The sequence below is a fragment of the Giraffa tippelskirchi genome, chromosome 1 (assembly GCF_054371585.1).
Source record: "Giraffa tippelskirchi isolate mGirTip1 chromosome 1, T2T-mGirTip1v1.2.pri, whole genome shotgun sequence".
Taxonomy (NCBI): Eukaryota; Metazoa; Chordata; class Mammalia; order Artiodactyla; family Giraffidae; genus Giraffa; species Giraffa tippelskirchi.
In genome coordinates, this window is record NC_137275.1 from 68,021,544 (window position 1) to 68,038,157 (window position 16,614).

Consider the following 16,614-nt stretch of genomic DNA (forward strand, 5'->3'; position numbering starts at 1 on the left):
TTCCAAATTAAGTCAAGGTCCAGAAATATCACACCTATCCTTTACATTTCCTAGTCAGTAAAATTCAATTTTATGTTATTGTGGGAATTGCATGAGAATATGTATATATGACACAGCACAATGACTATCATTGAATGTGGAATTAAGTGTGAGAAATAACAGTAAGGTATATGCCAGCAAATTTGGAAAACTCAGCAGTGGCTACAGGACTACAAAAGGTCAGTTTTCATTCCAATCCCCAAAAAAGGCAATGCTAAAGAATGTTCAAATTATCATACACTTGCACTCATTTCACATACTAGCAAGATTATGCTCAAAATCCTTCAAGCTAGACTTTAGCAGTATGTGAACCAAGAACTTTCAGATGAGCAAGCTGGGTTTAGAAAAGGCAGAGGAACCAGACATAAAATTGCCAATATCCGTTGGATCATAGAAAAAGCAAGGGGATTCCAAAAAATCGTCTACTTCTGTTTCATTAACTATTATAAAGCCTTTGACTGTGTGGGTCACAACAAACTGTGGAAAATTCTTCAAGAGATGGGAATACCAGGCCACCTTACCTGTCTCCTGAGAAGCCTGTATGCAGGAAAATAAGCAACAGTTAGAATGGAACATGAAACAATGGACAGGTTCCAAACTGGGAAAGGAGTATGCTTAGGCTATATATTGTCTCCCTGCTTATTTAAATTATATACAGAGTACATCATGTGAAATGTTGGGCTGCATGAATCACAAGCTGGAATCAAGATTGCCAAGAAAAATATCAATAACCTCAGATCTGCAGATGACACCATCCTAATGGCAGAAAGTGAAGAGGAACTAAAGAGTCTCTTGATGAAGTTGAAAGAGCAGAGTGAACAGGTTGGCTTGAAACTCAACATTCAAAAAATGAAGATCATGGCATCTGGTCCCATTACTTCATGGCAAATAAATGGGGAAAAAGTGGAAACAGTGACAGATTTTTTTTTCCTGGGGTCCAAAATCACTGAGGATGAAGACTGCAGCCATGAAATTAAAAGATCCTTGCTCGTTGGAGTAAAAGCTATGACAAAACTAGACAGCCTAATAAAAACCAGAGGCAGCACTTTGCAAACAAAGGTCCATATAGTCAAAGCTATGGTTTTTCCAGTAATCATGTTCAGTTGTGAGAGCTGGACCTTATGGAAGGCTGAGTACCAAAGAATTGATTCTTTCAAATTGTGGTGCTGCAGAAGACTCTTCAGAGTCCCTTGGACAGCAAGATCAAACCAGTCAATCCTAAAGGAAAGAAACCCTGAATATTCATTGGAAGACTGATACAGAAGTTGTAGCTCCAGTACTTTGACCACCTGATGTGAAGAGCTGACTCACTGGAAAAGACCCTGATTCTGGGAAAGACTGAGGGCAGGAGGAGAAAGGGGTGACAGTGGATGAGATGAATGGGTGGCATCACAGACTCAGTGGACATCAGTTTGAGCAAATTCAGTGAAACAATGAAGGACAGGGAAACCTGATGTGCTGTAGTTCATGGGGTGGGTGCAAATATCTGGACACGACTTAGTGACTGAACAACAACAACATTTGGGGCACCACTACTTTGGGAACTAGCTTTTGGTCAAGCACCACTCCCCCTGAGAGACAACGTTTATGTGGACATACACACATACATGTTGTTGTGTTTTTCAGGTTCTTTATTTGGTTACTTTACGAAGAGTATAAAAGTTGGGTACTCTCCCCAACTTTTATCCTATAAAAATGCCAACATAATAAAAACAGTTTGCATATTTTTGACGATGTTTTTTGAAAGACATTTATTGTAAGGAACTGTAAAGAAATGAAGTGAAAATTGCTCAGTCGTGTCTGACTCTTCGCAACCCCATGGACTGTACAGTCCATGGAATTCTCCAGGCCAGAATACTGGACTGGGTAGCCTCTCCATTCTCCAGGGGGTCTTCCCAACCCAAGGATTGAACCCAGGTCTCCCGCATTGCAGGTGGATTCTTTACCAGCTGAGCCACAAGGGAAGCCCAAGAATACTGGAGGGGGGAGATATCCTTTCTCCAGTGAATCTTCCCACACGGGAATCAAACCAGGGTCTCCAGAATTGCAGGCAGATTCTTTAACAACTGAGCTAACAGGGAAGCCATAAGGAACTATGACCCATAAAATAATCTTTTACAATTAAGTTAATTTCCTAAAGTTCACTCATACTTACCAAACTTATATTTTCCTTTAATTTCTAGTGTTAGTCGTTTAACTCTGTCTGATGCTTTATGTCCCCATGAAATGTAGCCCACTATGCTCCTCTGTCCCTAGAATTCTCAGGCAAGAATATTGGGGTGGACCCCTTCTTCAGGGGATCTTCCTGACCTGGGTCTCCTGTATTACAAGCAGATTCTTTTACTGTCTGAGCTACCAGGTACCCCTACACTTTCTTCATTTCTGCTTCTTGCAAGTGAGATTTCTACTCACTCCTGGCCTTAGTATCTTGATGTAGCAATGGAGTTTATGAATCCTGGGTTACATAGTACTCTCGTATGAGTGCATTGAAGCTTTACAGCACAGGGAAATAAACATAAAATGTACCATGTATCATTTCCATTATTCCTGGTTTAAAACATCTGAATTTTTTTGTGGTGACTAATTTTGTGATGACAAAGTTTAGCTTGTTCTGCACCATCTCTTATTTGTGTATAAATGTTTTCTGTTAATATTTATAAAGACTATTGAATCACATTTCTCTGCATTCTTATTGAGCATATAGTAAATATTTAATAGAAGTAATGTCGATTAATTAAAGTTAGAATTCTGGAGCTGGCAAGGGGAAGAGAAACTATAAGCTTTTTTTTTTTTCTTTTTCAGGATAGCAAAGGGACAACAAATCTTATACTATTGAAAGACTTAGTTGAAAAGGAACTTTTCTTCCATTAACTAGCAAGTTCTGACAAGGCCCACTGTGTGGGTATATAAAAAATTTAAAAGAAAAATCTGAAGGAGTCTTTTGGGAGGACCTGCTAACGGGTTAAAAAGTTCAAACTCTCTGTTCTAGCACAAAGAAAAATTTATGACTTGCCCACAGTCTCCAGAAAATCATATCCTGAAACTTTACACACTAGAAATACTTAACATATTTGATTTCCTCCACTATAGCTGATGCCTAAATAATTTAACTTAATTTTTTCTGTCATTTGCATTTATTGTTATCTTTGTGTATGATGTAGAATCTTCCCATTCACAAATGTACATGTGTTTTATCCAAAAATGTGTATTTATTAGCCAAAACCCAGTTCAGCACTCACCTTAGCCAAGAATATTTTCTTCACACTGCTGATTATCCTGACACCCACATCCCTCCTCCTGAAAGCCTCCAAACTCAGATCATGAAACCTGTTCCTTCTGTTTCACTTAGCCCCCTTCACAGTATAGTCAATGGCATTCTTACACACCTGTTTTTCTTCATACACTGAAGACTGTGCTAGGCACTATTTGCATTCATGGGTATAATTCCAACATTGAGCCAAATGTTTGATGAACAATATCCAATGAATTTGTGAATGAGTGAGTGGGCTGCAACACTGACCATTCTGATAGCTTTATTAGTTTGAATTTGAAACTGAACAGGACATTGTGGGGCCCTCCTGGGTACAAAAATCTTCATGTGTATGCTATGTCTTGTTTGTAGGAAAAAGGTTTCAGCTGCTAGACTGTCCCTGAGTCTCAAAGGGCAGATGCAAACAGTTACTAATCAGGGAAGTGAAGGAATGTAGAAACATAGGAAAAGCAGTGAAGAAATCATAGTACAGCAATAAAGCAGAGTCCTCATTCCTCCTCAAGGAATGTTCATTGTAATAAATCTTTGAGTTCTTCTACAGGAACCAAAGCTCCCACCCAGATGGAAGATTGTAACTACAGGCTGAGACTCATTGGACCCAGAAGGCTGATGCTTGGATTTCTAGAACACCATCCTACTACCTCATTGTCTACTAATCAGAATAGAATCATATGCTCTGCTGCCCTCCCCACAAATTTTCCTTTTAGAAACCACTGTGGAGTTTAGGTTTTTGAGCATGAGCTGCCCTTTCTCTTTGCTTGGTCCTTGTAATAAAACTTTCTCTGCTTTAAACTCCAACCTTACAGTTTGTTAGGCCTCACTGTGCATTGGGCACACACACTTACATTCAACAACAGATTTACTAGTTAACCCAGTATTTTTTCTGGCTTACTAGCAGCTCTCGGAGAAGGCAATGGAACCCCACTCCAGTACTCTTGCCTGGAAAATCCCATGGACGGAGGAGCCTGGTAGGCTACAGTCCATGGGGTCGCTGAGAGTCAGACATGACTGAGCGACTTCACTTTCATTTTTCCCTTTCATGCACTGGAGAAGGAACTAGCAACCCACTCCAGTGTTCTTGCCTGGAGAATCCCAGGGATGGCGGAGCTTCGTGGGCTGCCGTCTATGGGGTCGCACAGAGTCGGACACGACTGAAGCGACTTAGCAGCAGCAGCAGCACTAGCAGCTCTACTGAGATCTAGCCTATATACCATATTGTTCAATCATCTGAGTTGAATTATTTTGGTAATTTTTATTCTATCTCTCTAGTTTGAACTCCCCTACAATTTTGGTAGAGGACAATTGTCTTGGAATTTTGCATGGTCCAACCAAATAGTTTTAATTTAATGATAAATAAAGAATGAAAAAAAGACAAGAAGAAGGAAGAGAACAAGTTTAATTATTTCAATGTTTTCTAAAATAATATTAAAATGAAACATGTGATCTTAATGACTAGTAAAGGAGATGTGTACGTTAAACCCAATCTGTTATGTATCTCATTTAGGAACAATTAAGCTAACTCTCTTTAAGCTTCATTCCTTGCTGCTTTCATTATAACCCTTTCACACATTGTCTGATTATTTTGTATTTTGTAGAAGAGCAAGAAGTATGAGTTAGATTTTTGTATTTCTCTTCAGGACTTATACTGCTTTGCACATAGCAGGGGCAAAATACACATGCAGCACAGCAAATCGTAAAACAAAAGAGGAAAATGGAAGAAATCATGTATCATCACGTAGAAAATATATAATGAGAATCTTAACATTGCAGCCCATTTGGCTTTAAAACTCTGAATGTTTCAGGTAACAGTGTTTAAGTGTTAATAATTTCATTTATTCACTTCAGATTAATAGAGATTTGTCCTTTAGCTACTTAACCACTCCAGAGGAACAAGGTGTGAGATTATAGCACTCTATTTATAAAGATCAGTTCAACTACCATTTTTTGATGAGAGGTTGACAAACTAAATAGTCTCATGTAACTTCCCATTACATTTTATGAAAGAAACCTGAAGAGAATTAAGTATTCAACTGAATCCTGAGGATGTTTTAAGAAATAATTATCCAAGTGGTGGTACTAAAATATCACCAGAAAAGTAAGTAAAGTGAAGTAAAGTGGCTCAGTCACATCCGACTCTTTGCGACCCCATGGACTGTAGCCTACCAGGCTCCTCCATCCATGGGATTTTCCAGGCAAGAGTACTGGAGTGGGTTGCCATTTCCTTCTCTAGGGGATCTTCCCGACCCAGGGGTCGAACCCTGGTGTTCCACATTGTAGGCAGACGCTTCACTCTCTGAGTCACAAGGGAAGTCCCCCCAGAAAAATAATCCCACCCTCAATCTGTTCCAAACCATCTCCCCACCCACTTCAAAGGAAAAACTAGGAATAAGAAAGTTAATGTATTAGCATAATTATTTGAATCTTGCTAAACTACTTCTACACCTTTGGAGTTTGAAGGTCGGTCTAATTTCTTGATTACCTGAATGGATTTTAAATTGGATCTCTTTGAATTTGGGGAGTTGTCCATCAGTAATTAACCGCTTGTTAATTGTGTGTAAATGTCACTGTCCCTTAACCTGACAATGTTTTATTTTTCACTCCTTTCACTTAGTGTTTACCCATCCATATTTCACATTTTTTGACACATTTTTTTCATTAACTGCTCATTTATCAGTATTCAGATATTCACTCCTAAGTCACCAGCATCTTAATACTCTTTTTATTACACCACTAACCACTAACAGCATATCCCTCTACATTACACATTCCTTGGCACCGTTGCCAGATATAGTCTATTGATTGCAAGGCCATTTACTCCACAACTATCTTGCATGGATCTTTTGTGTAAAGTCTTGTTCTTACAGCACAGTCATTCCCCCCTGCAAAATGGCACATAAGCAGGATGCTGCATTATGTCCCCTTTAAGCAATAATTGGTTGCTTTGCAACTCTTTGGCCTGATGCTTCCTAATTTGTAATGCACAAGGCTCTGTTCAAAAGAATAACATATTCCATTTCTGTTTACAGAAATAACGCTTGATGCAAAAAGAGATAGAAAAGAAGATTGGTCCTTTATTGGTGATAATTATACCAACAATACTGAGCAAGATATGGAAGGGTTAGATAAAAGCAAATGAACTTAGTTTCTAAATTGAGTTTACTAGATATAATCATATAGCACAGTACAAATCTTTTAGCTGTTCAATTAAAACTACCTATTTTTTCCAATAATTTAGAGGTCCATTTTTATATTATTTTGCATAAGTATTTCAACCAATTTCCATAAATTTGCATTTTTGTTCAGAAAGCCCTAATGCCAATTATGTAAAATAAATGTAATTAATTAGTGCATTCCACAGCAACTGCATTCAAGCCTAGTTTGCAGTCAGAGACCCCAGAATGGCTGACTGTAGGGAACTATAATTCAGAATAAGTTCAGCTCACAGCCCCCACCTCAAACTGAAAAGTGAGGTCGAGGAATGCTTCCCAGGGAGATTAAAATACATCAGAGATGTGGATTCCTATGAAGCTTTGTTTCAGTCAACCTAATTCAATGCCTAAAAATAAATAGAGAAAGTTCTCCTTGTGCCAACATCATCATCTGCATGTTACCATCGCTTTTATAGCTAATCCTCAGGCTGATTTGGCCAAGTTAACCTGTATGTATAATTCTGCTCTTGCCAGCTTGCAGATCATTCTGCTAGAGGAAGGGTGGGAAGACACTGCATGAGTTACTCATGCTGTAATATGAAACTTTGTTTTCCAATTGAGTTAATTCAGGAAGCAACAGAGAAGCATGCTATTATCTTTTTAAGTACATTTAAAGGAAGCCCTGCACACAAGGATATGTGTTCATATTCCTCATGCTGTTATATATGCTATCCTCAAAACTTCATGCCAACCAGGTACGTGTTGCATGTTTGCTAATAAAATCTATTTGGATGGCATTGTGGGAAAGTTAAAGTGTTAGTTGCTCAGTCATGTCCTGCTCTCTGCAACTCCATGGACTGTAGCCAGTCAGACTCTGTCCATAGAACTTTTCAGGCAAAAATACTGAAGTGGGTAGCCATTTCTTTCTCCAGGCGATCTTTGCCACCCAGAGATTGAACCCCAGTGTCCAACACAATAGGCAGTTTCTTTACTGTCTGAACCACCAGAGAAGCCACTTGGATGGCATAAGCTCTACTTTAAAAGCCATTCACTGCTCCTAAGCCTGGGAGTGAGCCTCTCGCTATTTTAAGCATCAGAATTTCTGATGAAATTAGAAAACTACAGTAATTGGTCAAACTGTATATGCCTGTCTGGTTGATTGAAGTTCTAGTCTATGTATTAGAAGCCTTAATACAGTAGGAAGTACAAAAGAACCGAATGGCTGGTCTCCTCATCTAACTTTGAGTTACATGTGAGGCATATCTTATTTACTTCTTAAATTGACTCTTGCCTGAATGCTCCCTTAGGGCTTAAGATATATTTTCACATATTGTAATTTAACAAATATTCAGGAGGGCGAACTCCCCCTCCTTTGAAAACTTAGGAAGTACTCTACTCGGTGGTTTGAATTTCAAGTCACACTGTGGGAGGCACTTTCTTGTCATAAGCTTTCATCCATTTAACATTGACAACACCCTGGGGGTGCTGATGGCTCTGAGGTTGTAGGTCACGTAGCTGGAAGGAAGCAGTCAGGCCAGCCCTCAGGACTCCCTGGGATCCTGCAGGGACAATCTTGTTTGCGCAGTTGATAAATATCTGTGTGGCTATCAGATTTCTATAAACAAAAGGCAGAGTTGTCCTATGAGTTGCACAGATCTGCTATGTGGGACCTGCTTTGTGGGGCAAGGTTAAGCCTGTGAGATTTGGGCAGAATAAAAAAAAAAAATACCCTGACCTACTTAGATGTGTCTTCTGGTGAGCTCTATGCAGTATCAGGCTTAACCAAATCATCTTATTTTATCCCCCTTACTGGGGTCAGGTTACCGTAGTCATTATTTCTTATAAAGCATTATTTCTTATAAAGTTTATAAATGCCTTACTTTTCATCGTCTTATGACAGTGCAGATACAGGTGCATTGCGTATACTTTCAACACAATAATGAGCACTCCATTGAACCCATTCTGGATGAAATTGATTGCTTGGAGGTGATCGCTAACACACATGTCCCATGAGGAGGCAATGCAATGAGCTGTGACCAAAACCCATTTGTCCATTAGCTGCAGAATCTCTCCCTGCCTGCCACCAAATCCAGGGAAACCACAGGGTTTTTGTCCTATACTTAATTTTTAATTGGATCGGATGTTGTAGAAATTTAGACACTTCTAAGAGCGAAAGGAAGAGCTGCTGCCCCAGACATAGCCCAATACTATAAATGTAGTGATTCTCCAACTGGATTTTAAGTATTTCTTGTGCTGAGGTTTGATTGGTTCTTGAGAAAGCCAGCACTTTTGGCAGGAAGGTAGGTCTTTGGAAAGGGTAGAAACAACCCCTTTCATTACAATTAACTCCTGGAGAAAGACCCTCTAGAGGAGCAGATATTCTGACACTAAAGGGGCATGTGTTTGTGTGGTGTCTGTGTGTGTGTTGGTGTGTGCATTGTTTGGGAGAGTGCTTGTTGTTACGGAGTAGTTTCCTCATTCGATGTGTTTGCCTCTCTGTCCCTGATCTCATCCTTATTGACCCCATTCCACTGAACAGATAAGAAAATGACAATGTGTAGGAGTATTTGGTCATAGTCTAGTGTGATCCAAGTGAACACTTTTAAATGAGAATATCAGGTTACTCAGTGGTGCAATAAAAATACCGAACTTTGCAAAGGTTATTGCTTTGGAACTTTGAACAATAACAACTTAGATGTCCTCCTTGTCATTTCTGTACCTTTGATTGGGCTTCTTTTATGTAATACTTCATGTAACAGATGACATCTTCGGACAAGATAACATAAAGGAGATCTTGTCAAACTACCTCCCAGATAGCATTTCATTTTCTTACATATCTATAATATAGAACATTTTACAAGGAACATAATTTACCTTCACAACTGGCCCTTGAAGGGAATAGGTTTGGGTTAAGTTGAGAAAAATAAAACTTAAAGAGGATATGAGACTTGTTTAGACCCATGCTATTTGGCAGATTTTAGGTATATACTGAAACCCAGATCAGATATCATCATCTTTACCAAAACACCTTCACTCATACTCTGTAGTTATCTGTTAAGGATGATGAATCCTGTTACCAGAAGATCCATGGTTAGTTGAGAAGGGTGTGTAAGGGGGTAAAGTAAATTTGGAGGAGTAATCACTTTGTAGGAAAAGAAAAAGTAAGATTGAAAGGAAGGGAAGTGTCAAGGAAGACATTTGTTGACAAGAGAGAAAAGGAAAAAAATTGCCTTGGGAAAGGACAAATGAAGTTTAAGAAAAGATAAATGTAGAGAATGTATAAGTGAGGCAGATGTTTTGGGTTTGCAATACAAAATCCTCCATATCCATATTCCTCCCTAGCACATGTTTGAGAAAATCCTCTATTGATGATGTGAGTAGATTTTATCTGGGTGATGAAGTACACTAAGTTAAAGTCGACATAGAGAAGAAATAGTGCTGTATATGGGATTGCCCTACAGCTGGGCTACAGAATTATTATTAATTATAGATAATTATTAATTAATAATAGCTATTAATATTATTAAAATCATTTGTATGTTTTCCTTAGGTTGAATTATAAGCTGCTTGAGAGTGACTTCTTCATTTTTTAAATCTCTCATTCTATTCTCATATGAAATGTGACATATAGTAGGTGCTTACTACACTTGGTTTGCAATTTTCTTACAGTCTGAAACTACATACTGTTTGAATTTTTTTTTTCATAGCTTCCCTACAAACGGATGTCTAGAATTAATAACAACCTCAGTATGTGAAGAAATGTATTATGCCCAGAGCTTATTTTTATACTTAATTATTACCTTTATTTCTATCCTAACTTGTCTTAGAAAGGGTTTCTGAATGATATATCCTTTAAGGGTATTTATTTAGTTTGCTTGCCTTTTGTTGCAAATAATAAAAATCTATTATGAGTGATCTGAGTAAAAATAATTTTGCTGGAAAGATACTAGTAGCTTACAAAAATTAGTATAGAGACCATAAAACTAGAACACACACACACATGCACACACACATATTTATCCAGGATATCAGAGTGCTAAAGTGAGAATAAATCAACACCAACCATGTTTCAGATCTCAAAACTCTCTTGTTGAGGTGTAAAGTTCCAGAAGAAAGAATCTGACTGGTTGAACTTAAGTATTATGCTAACCTATGCAGTGGCTGTACTGAGGTGGGGAGAAGGCCCTGTGGGAGGTGCCTATTGTGTTGCCAGGAACTCCAGGGACTTATAAAGTGGAGGAAATGAATGATTTCAGTCCCATAAAGACTGACATCAATGGAGGAAAGTTAACCCCATAAGGGAAATACAAGGGCTTTTGGAAAACACCTATGGATGCTAGACAGACAGAACAGTAAATGTTCACAGCAGGTGAGCACTTTCTCCAGGGGTTCTTTCCATCTTCAGAGAGCAAAATTATGAAAGCAGCATAAAATGAGACCATGAGTAAGAGACAAAATGAAAAGTCAAACACCTCCCCGCCCCCCTTCCCCACACATCACAAAGCCATTGGAATTCACAGAGAAAGTTCTCCAAACAGATGAATAGTAGCAATACCACCTCAGCAAAAGAGTGGATTTCAGAAATGAAACAAAGAAGACTCTTTGGTATTTGTTCTTGCTTTCTTTTGTGTTGGAATTGTTTTTCCCAAATGCCCTGAAGCCAAGCTCTCTTTCACTTATTAAAAAAATGTAGTTTCCACCAAATGGCTATATCCTTTGCTCTCCATCTTAAAGAGGTTATCTCGAGATTTAAGACTAAAATGGTAAAATGAGATGTTGAATGTTGATTATGAATAGCTAAGGAGAAAACGCTGCGGCGTTATGAAGACTGGCACAGCTCAGAAACCCATCATTTCTGTCACTGACAAGTCACCAGGCCACGGTAATTCAAATTTGCTAGTCAGATCTTCTTGAAGCACAAAGGCAAAGCAATAGAAAAGCAGCGGGCACTGGAGTGTTTCAGGAGGATAGATTCACTGGTCATATTCTGACGACCTTACAGATTTTTTTTTTTTAAATGACACATGCCGGCAATATCAGACAAGATTTTTGCCAACCTATTTCAAGTATGCAGCAAAGCTGCAGATTTTGCTGATTCAGGATTCTATTACAGGAAAAGAAATTTTGATAATCCTGTTTTGAGAATACCATTCAAAAGATTACCAAGAAAGACAGCATTTGTTACTCTTTGTAGGGAAGATTGGAAGGCTCCTAAAGAAAGTTTTCTAAATCTTGAAGAGATAAAAATATAATATGCCAAAGTATCAAACTGAAGCAAATCTGAATTTGTAAAAATAAACATGTTTTGCAAATCCAAACCATCGCCTGTTATGCCATCTTACATGAATTGCCTGCAAACAGCTTTTCAAATGTGCAGAGCATTTAACAGATCACTGAAAACCTAAATACCAAAGAATCCACTGAGGTGAGATATATTTAGCTATCCACAGTGCTCATGCTCATATTCACCATTTTTGCCCATTGTTATGCCAAAGACTTTTAATGCAGCATTTAAATAAATACTCCTTTTGCAACTAAAAACAAAAACAAAACAACCCCCCCCCCCAAATCTTGATGCAAATCTGCATTGGCGGATGCAAACCTTTTTCCTAAAAATGTACATTTATGCCTGGGAGTTAACCACAGGCTCTGTTAGGAATACACCCGAAATGAGAAAGATGTAACTTGTAGGACTAGAGGAATTTGGAATAATACCTTTTGAAAAATTATCACTCCTCATCCCATTAAATTAGATTGTTTAAATTTAAAATGCACAGCTACTATTAAAAAACTGATTCCACATATGAACCTCATTTAAAAATGAGAGTAAACATGTGTCTAAGGAAGATGGAAGAAATGACTCCCAGAAGGGTGACCTTGGAACATTTCAGAAACATGATAGTTCTTACACTGGTTCTGGTCCTAATGTCATTGGGAAAGAGAAAGTGGGGGTGAGGTGGGGGTGGAAGGTCTTTGGCAAGATCCCACCCATTTTGCTTCAAATATCTCTGTCCCCTCCAACTAGATGTATTTTCACCACATCAGTCATATTTCAATATTGGGTAGACAGATGAACTTGTCCCATTCAATCACTAATATTGATTCCCTCTAGCAAAAATGAAACTTTCAGTTCCTTGGCACTCAGTGTACTATCCATATGCAAAATTAAGGGCAGAGAGAATTAACAGGTGCTCTAATCAAATGTTTTTAGAATGGATTTAATATGGACCATGTTCCTTTATGTTTCTCCTCTAACTGCTACAGAATAACCTCTGTTTGAGTGCAAATATTCATTCCAAGTTAGTGACTGGTAATCCCAACTGGTGGAATAGAGGTATCATTCTCTAAATATTGTATAACTATATTTCTTATTATGTTAAGTCAAAATTTGTGCTAACTCAAAGGGTGTAAATTTTTGTTTTTTTTTTTGAGAAATCTATCAATTTTCCAAACCCTGGCCAGAGAACATAGTGTTAAATAGATATGAGGTACCATGACATATGTGGCCATCTTGCTTGTTAAAATCCCATTAATAACTGTATCTAACACAGAATAAGGCACTTAAGATTTGCATATTAATTTGGAAAATTAGCATCAAAATATTTAGAGATACATATTTTTTAACATGTATACATTAGAATGCAAGATGCTTTTGAAAAAATTTGAGTAACAGGTGGTTTTATATGGAGCTTTTTAAATAATGACTTTTATATCAGAGAAGTGTCCCAGTGTTTGCTAGTATTCTCTGTGTACCCTGGTCTATATAGGAAAGATATTTGTCTTAGTGGAAGTGGTAAAGTTATCCTTGATGAGACAATAAAGAGAATCAGAGTAACCTCTTTGTTTTTTTTTTCACTCTTGTATGATAATGTTTATTATAGAAAGCTGTGACTATTTCTAAATGATCAAAAATGCCTCTTCCCTCCATATCTTGATCCATGTACATTGATATTATGCACATGGTCTCAAACCAGTTTAAACACGTATAACTTGTAGATCCTTACTGGTAGAAACAGGCCAACTAAGAAGTTTGAAGCGGGTAATTGCTGGTAATCCTCTACAAGCATGCTACCTGGTTATCATAGCAGTAAGTTTCAGATCAATACCTTTCACACAGACTATTGGGTTTGTTTTCCAGACATTTATTTGGAAGCAGGCTTTGAAAATCCACATGATTGGTTCCACAAATATGATAAGTTCTAGCCCTCTGTCCTGCTAAGTATTCTTCTGAAGGAGAGATTGATAGCCTTTGTGGACTGTTGCTGGAAAGCAGAAATCTTTCTAACAAATAGACTGGCACAGGAACTTAAGGGACTGTTTCTTAAAATGCAGTCCAGATTTGCATACACTGTTGTCAGGGAAATCAAAACGGAGGAAGTCTTGTTCAAGCTTCAAAAGCAGGAGAGCAAGCCTCTGACCTGCTTCTGACCTGCCTAAACATTGCCTGAATTCTGTACCTGCCTGCAAGCACAGTGAGGCAGCACTTTAGAAAAGAAAGGGGATGGGTCTTGGAATTCTTGAGCCCTTGAAGGTCTGGACAACTTACTGGGGTCTAACAAAATCCTATGACTCACAGGTGAAATAAACAACATTTTTAAAGTTAAAAAAATTATTCAGAGTTGCATTTTTGCATGTAAACTGATGATGGTATCAATTTGTGGCCTAGGATTATAAACGGGAGCCCCTAAATCGGCAATTGAAAGTCTCACCTGTGGAGTAGACCACCACCTGGAACTTTTTCCCAACTGGGACTCTGGATTGCTCTCATTTGGGACTTTCCAGAGGTATTCAAGCCTGGATGTAGATTGGCCCAATTTGGTGATGTATATGCTGTCACTATTCTCTATTGTTTCTATTTCTTTTCTTTTAATGGCTGTATATTGAAATTCAATCAAATAATCTTCTATAAAAAATTGAAATAGTTTCTCTGTGTGTAACGAATGGTTTCCTTTACTAATGAATCTTTCAAACCTAAAACTAAAGTAAAACTTTTGGCAAAAGACCTGTTAATACAAGGATTAGAATTTATCTACTTTTCCAATCCAAAATATTTCGAAGATTTTACCAATGAGAACTCATGTCTAATATTAGCCATACTATTGAATAGGATATTGATTTTAACTTTTTTTCTGGCTGTCACCAAGTTACTTAGTAAAGCAATCAAGATCAGGGTAACAGAAGCACAGGTAGAAGCCAATTCTTGAATAAATGTTTTGAATTTAAAATGCTAGCTAGATATCCTTGGAATGTGAATTCCTGATTAGAGCAGCCATCTGCAGTGTGGTTATAGCTTAACCAATTAACAAACCTATAACAGCATAATATAGAGAGCTACATTGAAATATTTTAAATTAAATTTTATTCATGTTACCAACAGCACACTGTTCTTGCCACTTTGGCTCCGTGCATAATGGAATAGCAGTTATTTTTTGTACTCTTGGCTCCATAGATTCCCTATAGGCTGCTGCTGCTGCTAAGTCAAGTCAGTCGTGTCTGACTCTGTGCGACCCCATAGACGGCAGCCCACCAGGCTCCCCCGTCCCTGGGATTCTCCAGGCAAGAATACTGGAGTGGGTTGCCATTTCCTTCTCCAGTGCATGAAAGGGAAAAGTGAAAGTGAAGTCGCTCAGTCGTGTCCTACTCTTCACGACCCCATGGGCTGCAGCCTACCAGGCTCCTCCGTCCATGGGGTTTCCCAGGCAAGAGTACTGGAGTGGGGTGCCATTGCCTTCTCCCCCTACAGGCTAGGTGTCAGCAATTCATCACATTCACAAATTTCTTAATTCCTAATATCCAGTGCTATAACACAATGTGTTATAGCTGGACCCAAATATGTATAAAATCTCCAGACTTCAAATTCTTAAAAATGATCATAGAAATGACTTTCATTCTTCAGTATGTATGCACTAATACTAAGAAATTCTAACTAACAATAATAAGTTCTTAGTGGGTGTATATCTTTATTTCATTTGTCATTGATAAAGCAAAGGACAGTGGCTTGTACTCATCAACATGCACAGATTTTACAGAGGACTGCCCATGTTACATAATCAAGCGTATTTGTTTATGAACGCTGAGCCATGATGGTAACTCTGTGCCTTGCTTCTTAGAGTAGAGATGTTGAGAACAAAGGAAATAGACATCATAGGTTGCTTAAGAGGTAAACTATCACAGTCTAAGTCCAAGTACTACTATCAAATAGCTGTGTGTACTGGGTGACACTTATTCTCCATGAATCTCCATTTTGTCATCTCTGAAAGAGAGGTGAGTAACAGGGTTATTGTAAAGTTTAAGTAAGAAGATATATAACATTCTTAATGACCTTTCACTCATAGAATTCACTAGAACTATGAATTAAAAAGTGAATTATCTACTGAATATATGGTAGCTTATCTCACAGTTTTTTCTCCCTGGCAGTACAATATAATAAACGTCTTTGTAAAGCGGGATTATAGCAGAGAATTGACTCATGAATATAAACTGATTATATTATATCAAACTTGCATACATACAGTTTTGTTTTAAAGACATTATTTTGCCCCAAATAATATCAAAGTAACTGAAACTATTATTAATTTTTGCAGGATTTTGGCATATATTATTTAGATTAATTTTATAAATTCTATGTGCTCAAGATCATTATCCTGTGTCCTCATCATAATAAACAATTATGAAAATGAGTCATATCTTCATTATATTAATTGTCTTTACTTTCAGCCCATAAATAGTGTACTAAATTTTACCAGGCTAATATGGTATCCCTCACATTGTATTGATAATGTTGAACAAAAATATTTCTTTAAAATATTTTTGGATAGCTGTTATGTTCTAAACAGTGTGTTAGAAACCTGAGATCTCATTTAATCCTCACATCAACCCTTCAAGGGAAGTATTACTGAATCCATTTCATAGATGAGAACCTGAATGTCCTAGACATGGTTATCCTTATTTCATACATGGTACAACCTATTGTAATCAGACTTCTATTGTTGTTCACAAGCAAAGGCTATTAGTGATCTCTTTATTCATAAATGCAATGAGCATTCTGATTTCTAGCCTTACTTAACCTTGGCAAAATTTAATACTGTGATACTTTTCTTTTGAAATCCTTTCTGATTTTTTCCCCTAGAATCACTTCTCCTTGGATTTGCTCCT

The 16,614-nt window shown here is 37.7% G+C and overlaps 2 long non-coding RNA genes across 2 annotated transcripts in view; one reads left to right on the forward strand and one right to left on the reverse strand.

The window, feature by feature from the left end:
* LOC145527916 (uncharacterized) overlaps nucleotides 1-16,614 on the reverse strand; it is a 157,985-nt gene that overhangs the window by 26,740 nt on the left and 114,631 nt on the right. The window lies entirely within an intron of this gene.
* LOC145527894 (uncharacterized) overlaps nucleotides 6,996-16,614 on the forward strand; it is a 30,435-nt gene continuing 20,816 nt past the window's right edge. Inside the window, exons 1-2 of the long non-coding RNA XR_014069982.1 lie at nucleotides 6,996-7,214; nucleotides 14,126-14,243. This is a non-coding gene — a long non-coding RNA (uncharacterized LOC145527894). The remainder of the gene's footprint in view (nucleotides 7,215-14,125; nucleotides 14,244-16,614) is intronic.